Source organism: Gavialis gangeticus, unplaced genomic scaffold (assembly GCF_001723915.1).
Source record: "Gavialis gangeticus isolate Ggan-Ray unplaced genomic scaffold, GavGan_comp1, whole genome shotgun sequence".
Lineage (NCBI taxonomy): Eukaryota > Metazoa > Chordata > Crocodylia > Gavialidae > Gavialis > Gavialis gangeticus.
Window position 1 is genome coordinate 8,007,776 of NW_017729031.1, and position 6,942 is coordinate 8,014,717.

Genomic DNA, 6,942 nt, shown 5'->3' on the forward strand with positions numbered 1-6,942 from the left:
GGGAGGGGCTCCTTAACCTTATATAACAATTTGGTGGCCAATTAGAATGCATCCCTCAAAGAACTTTCTAGCCGAATGACATCATGCTCTTAGCTGACTGAGCATGTGTGAGCCTGAACTCTCTGCTGTTACCATGCAGGCGCAGGGCTGAAAAGTAGGTCAGCCTGACTGACAGCTCTTGGGGTCGCCCAGGGGACACAGGCTGGGTAAGTCCAATGGAAAATTCCATGAGCCTGTCCTGCGCATGTCAGTTTTAATTCTCTCTCTCTCACTCTCTTTCTGCATTGGCAGCATACAATCAAAACTTTATTTCAACAATGGTAACTTAAAAATATTTTTTACCCAATCAGCAACAGGTATGGATTTGTAATAAAGCAATAAAACTTTATTGACCTCTTGTGAAGGTCAAGGTTTCAGCCCTGCCAGAAAAAGCAATTGTGATTTTTAAAAGAGTTTCTGTAGTTTGCATAATTGCCATCTCTACTATAATTCATTAGTCCACTTACTTTAAATTTTAAAAATGTCCTTCAGATTAAGAAGTCCCTAGTGCTCCCAAGGAATTTCACTACTACCAATAGCCATTTCTTTTGTTATCCCACTGCTCAAGTGTCCTGCATTGTCTTCATTATGGATTGTCCTGAAGGACATAATTCTATAAACACACAGAAATGAACAAATTTGCCTTTATTTTAGTGGAAGAGCCCAGTTGCTTGCTTTGCACTCTGCAGCAGCTCAAGCATTACATAACCCTAATTTAAAGGGCTTTAAACTAGGGTTTAACTTAATTCATTTAATTAAACACTTTAATTAGAGTGGCTCCAAGAGTTGCTCTAATTAAAGCACTTGGAGTGTCTCGTGTGTTAGCAAGCCTGCATGTCAAAATGGCAGTGGGAGTGCCTCATCTAAAGCTTGTTGGAGGAGACATGGAGGCTGGCTGGAGCATGGTAATTACTCCACTCCAGAGGACCCAATTCACAGGGACTGCTTTGATGCACTGTAATTACAGTTCACTGGATCAGCCTCCCAGCTCATGCATAGGCACCCTTTGCTACTCATTGGACCTAACTAGAACTGTTTGGGAAGTTTTAAAATATATTTTTTGTCAGTAAATTCAGATTTGTAAATGTTGAAAATTTTAACTTCCAAAGAGATTTCTGAGTCAAAGAAATTTTGAACAAATAGTTTTAAATGTTAAAACATTTGATTTCAGTATTTTGTTCCATTTTTGCCATTCTCAATGGCCTTCTGTTTGGCAATTTAAGCCAATTATATTAAAATATTTTTTCCAAATTATCAAAATGAAATATGCTGACTATCTAAACCAATAGTTTTTTCAGATTCTTTTTTACAAAGTTTTCATGATTTTATCTTTTTGTCCCAATCCATAATGGAATATTTCTGGTATCTCAATTTTTCCCAGGCTTAGACAACCGAATTGTCTTATAAGCTATGGATTTGACTCTTCATAGAGCCAGATACGCTGGATACAAAATGGGGTTATTTTGAAATGAAGTTAGTATTTCCTTTCTTCTTGCAAAACCACTGGTTAATATTTGGCCATTTTTATGAGACTTTTCTGTCAGTCTGAACTATTGAGTTATTATGTATTAGGAGTCAAATACTGTTGGTTGTTTCTTTCTCTTTCTGGGCAGCCTATATCATCTTGCTTTCCTCTATTCCAAGCTGTAATATAAAACTTTTAGGATAAAATTCTTTTACCCAAGATTCAAAAATTTATAAAATCCCTACACTCTGCTTTGAACTGCATTTAATTAATCAGCAATCCATAGGTAACAACCACGCCATATTTTCCATCACCAGATGTATTTGTTGTCTCTTAATGGGTGTGTAAACAAGGAAAGTCATTCTCACCCTTGAAATGTTTTTAGAAAACAGTTCTTTATTCTCACATTTTTTCTTTGAACAGTAATTATGCCAGATTCATTTTTAAAAAATCTTGTGCATATTGGATTTGTTTCTCACCAACTCCTGTTCTGTTTAGAACTCAAACCTGAACTCACCTACACAACATATTTATGCAGCTTTTCTTTGGGTGGCTGTGTGCATCTGGGCTATTACTAGATGACTCAGCACTGAAAAACAATGAGTCATCAATGTCTATTATAAGGCCAACATATAACCTGATAAATTAAAAAAAAATAATATTGGCATCTTGATTGTTGAAATATGTTAATACTGTGTTTCTTATATCTCCTATTATTTCTAGTTATTTATAGCCCTCATAGCCAGGGCATTAATCATTTGCCATATTTTTTTCAGTATTTGGCATGTCAGAAAATTAAAATAATTTCCTATTGAACCTCTGATTTTAGGGGGAAAAGAGACTGTTAATTTGCAGTTGAGAAATAGATGGCTCCAGTGAAGGTTTAAAAGAACCAGGGCCTTTCCACAACAGCTTGCTAGATCACATCCATTATATAATTATAACTTTGGTAACATGAAACAATTCTTTATTATTTTAGCATAAAAAATATGCAATGATGCTATGACAATGAAATGTTGCTTGTTGTAGTTCAAGTGATGAAAAATAAAGGAGCACTTAATATGGCTGCCTCCTATGTAACACAGTTCACTTCTTGGCTTCATTAGTTATTTGAAATGGCTAGTCTTAGCTTCAATGGCCACCTAAAAATCATCAAAATAGGATCTTTTAAGGTAGTCTCAGTTGAGAAGCCATGTGGTAAGGTCAGAAGTCTGAAGTACCTTATCATATCTTTGTATTCATCTTCCATATCCAGGTTCAGTAAGAAGGGTGGGAGGTGTTGGGAATTTTGAATTCCCACAATCCTGACTGTATTGTGTTTTGTGAATTATGAAGAACTTCAGTCACCAGGTTTAATAATATATCAAACGATATGCATAATCCCAGCTCCACTGAAGCCAATAGCAGTGGTTTCATTAACTTCATTGGATTTGGGGTCAGAATTTACAAAGAAAAAATTAAGTAAAGAATTTGTGATATTCCATTTCCATATAAGGAAGTACCATGTGAGAAACCAAAATTTGTTTTTACTAGGGATAATAGTGAATGGTTAATTCTGATAAACCTTTATTTCTATTAAATGCAGCTACTCTAACATTCCTACCTCAGGTTAAACAAAATTCAAAATATCAGTTTAACATTATAAATTAGTTGCTCTCTGTAGCATGATATGGGTTAATTTTAAAATTACTTTATGGATTCCTTTTATGGAAAAGGCGACTTTTCTACATAGCCTTATATCCACCAGGATGAATACTTACTGCATCACCTTTAGACGCTTCACCAGACTGAAGGTCATTATCAATTGCTGTTTAATCAGCCAAGTCATGCATGTAGACAAAGGTTAACTGAGCATGAACCAATCTGACTTCCTTTGTCAACTCAAGACAATTTGCAGCCTAATAAAGCTGCTCTGATTGCACTTAACAACACCTGCTTTAAAATCCAGCCTCATTAATACTGTGCTAATGAGTTAGAAATCTTCTAGCAAGGCCAGAATCAAAGACGAATGATTTGCCTTCAATCAAATGACCTGCATTGCATATACCCCAACACACAAGCTTTTGTGATTTTTGGGATAGGATAGTCTAGTAAATTGTTCCCTATCTAAATATTTTAGGGGCAAGCTAACACACCGTATCCAATCCTAGCTGCCCAAAAACGTAACAATTTAGTGGTACCATGCCCACCATGTATTTCTGAACTGCTATGATTTCATTTTAATCACAATTTTCTGGTCATTGAAAGCAGGAATGTGTAGGTAGATTTTTCCAAGTATGCGTTGGTAAAATCAGGTGGAGACTTGTCTAACAGATTTTTTCTACTGCTTTCTTAAAATTAAAGATTCAGCCAATCTAAGAATAGTGCTTCATCATACATTTTAATTAAGAATTACTGAATGCAGACACTTGCCAATGTTAACATGTTTTCAGCTTACATTTCCTACCAGTCAGCTTTGCTTTCAGGTAAAGTCCACAGCAGTAGCATAACTATGGTGGAATAAGTGGGGTGCCTACCCCAGATGTGGATGATGAGGGGCACCAGATTTCCACCCCTGCACCCGAGTCTCTACCATGCCCTGTGTGCTGCTCCCGTCTGCCCGCAGGAACAACAGCCCCACACCTATCTGTCCAACTGTGGAGGAGGGAGGATAAGGGGCCTGGGGCACGTAGAATGGTGCTCTCCCCTGGGAGTTTTTTTCACAGCAGCCACAGCCTTGTTTCTATAGCACATTTGGGGAGGGGAAGTGGAAGTAACCAGGGCCTCAGGGATGGCTCCCAGGGAGCCCATGCCAGACTCTCTGTTGCCTGGGCTTTCTCCACAGCATCAGCTGCATTGCCTATGCAGAGAGATCAGGTAGGTAAAGCTTCTCTTCTATCACCCTACAGTGGTCCGCATACTTTCCCTATCCCCTTCCTGGGCACTAAATAAGCTCACTACAACTTTGGTCACTAGGCGTACCTAAAATCCTGCAATCACTTGAACAAATATGGGTACGAACTGTATGCCAATACAGGCAGTCCTTGACTTACAACATTTCGAGTCACAACCGTTTGCACTTACAACATTTATAAATTGGCATCCTGTTTCAACTTTCTGACATCAGTTTTGACTTACAGTGCTTGATCTGACACAACGCCACATCAGCAAACACGTTTGCTGCATCACCCATCTCTCTGGAGAATCTCTCTCCAAACTTCCTCGGACACTTTCTTTAAGAAAGCAGACAAGACTCCAGAAAAACCTGCAGCCAAGACTCCTGAGAAGGCTCCAGCCAAGAGCCCTTCAACAAGTCCAACCAAGAGCCCTTCAACAAGTCCAGCAAAGTCACATCAAAGAAATCTTTCCAGATCAATATGACTGCTATTTACAATATAAATACATTAATGTAGCTATATTATTAATCTATAATTGAATGAGTAAAAAATTCTGGGTTATTTTTAATGAAAATAGGATATCAGGCCTCAGTTCAGGATCAATCCCCATTTATTACATTGTTTCCTATCAGAAAAATGGTTCTGAGTTACAATGTTTCAACTTAAGATGCAGTTTTCAGGAACCAATTATGTTGTAAGTCTGAGGACTTCCTGTACACATTTTCTTGTGTATTTCATGTTGCTTCTCTCACTAGTAAAAACATCCAGCAAACCAAGGTGTAAGATCTAACAAAATGCTATCCAAGGCGAACTGAGTAGTTTTTCAGGTATAGTCAGAGGATGAACAACCTTTTGGTTTACCTCATAGAACATCTGATTATGACCCATAGGCAGGTTAAAGTATTTTGAAACATTTGAAGATGTTATGTTATTCAAAAACACTATATTATCATCACATCAAAGAGGAGAAAATGCATCCCATATTGGTGCACATATAGCTTCCTATTTAAATTGGTGTAGTGTATGTTCAGGAGTAAAGACTTATTCAGAAACATTTCCCATAGAGTCTTTTTGCTTCTTTTGAGTAAAGGCATAAGTCCTTTCCAAAACAGAGATTAAGCCATCACTGGAAAGGATGTCAACATTAACCAGAAAGACACATGAGCTACACCAGAGCTCAAGCAAATCTTTAGCACTTGAGACTTTTAAAACTACTTTGGACAAAATGTTAGAGAGCATGTTGCTGGGGAAAATCCTGTATTATCTCACTGGACTACACTACTTACACTAGACAAAACACTGGAGAATATATTGCAGGAGAAAAATCTTGAATTTCATAGTTCTTCACTTTGCTGAATGTCAATATTTTTATGAAGCCTATCTCCTCTTTTTCTTTTTCTTTCTTTGTAAACACTTTACCTAATTAATACATTTCTTCACTGATTTTTTTCTTTTAAAATAGTATTTTCCCTCAAAGCAATAGAATGCTTTGCTGCCAAAACACCACAGAAAAATTTCATGGTATAGTTTTCAGTTTTGTATCAAATATGATCTGCTAGAAAAACTGCTTTTACTGATATTAGGGAGGCATTTCATGTCCAGAGAAAAAGTCTAATAACATGTAAGAAATAAAAATCAGAACTATTGAAGCTTCTGTATCTGGCCACTTACAGGAATTTAGCATCCAACTTCTGAGTGAGACTACCACACAATTATTTTCATTACAGAACTGGACGTAGAAGAAACATAAATCTCATACCAAAGGCAAAACTTAGTGGTTAGAGGTGGGGACTGTTGTCAGAATCCTGGGCTTTATTCATAGCTCTGTACCTTCTATGGTGTTAATCTTGGGAAAGACAATAGGAGTTTCAAAGGTGTAGGTTGTAGCTGTGTTGCTTTAAGGACATAGCAGACAAGGTTCTTTGGGTAAATCCGGTATCTTTTATTAGACCAACTCACTTTGAGTTGGTCTAATAAAAGATACCGGATTTACCCAAAGAACCTTGTCTACCTAGGAGTTTCAAAAGTGCTCAGTACATAAGAAAATGAAAGTTTAGGGATTTCTGCTGGTCACCAAAAATGGAGCCATCCACAATTAATTTCTACTTTTAAGAGTGGAGAGGTACCGTGAGAATGAATTAATTCAATAATGAAAATGTTTGAAGATCCTTTGAAAATAGATTCTATACAAGTATGAGTTACTGTTGCTGTTATTGAACAGCAGAAGAAACTGTTCGGAGTGTAGACACTGATTTCCCATAGCACGAACACCTCAAAACCCAAAGATTTCTGTATTTCCAGAAGTTCCTCTTTTACAGATATATAGCAAAGTTCTTTTTCTGAGTGAAATCAATAGCTTTCCACAGACACAATAAAATCAAATCCTTCACCGATCTAATAACATCACAATTTCCATTCAAAGTTTAGGTATGAGGGGATATATAAGACAGAACTATGACAAAAATACAAGGCAGGGCAAGTATATACATAGCACAAATTTTCATGAGCTGAGGCTCACTTTATCAGATGCTGTCTGATTATAAAAAATACATACAGAGATAC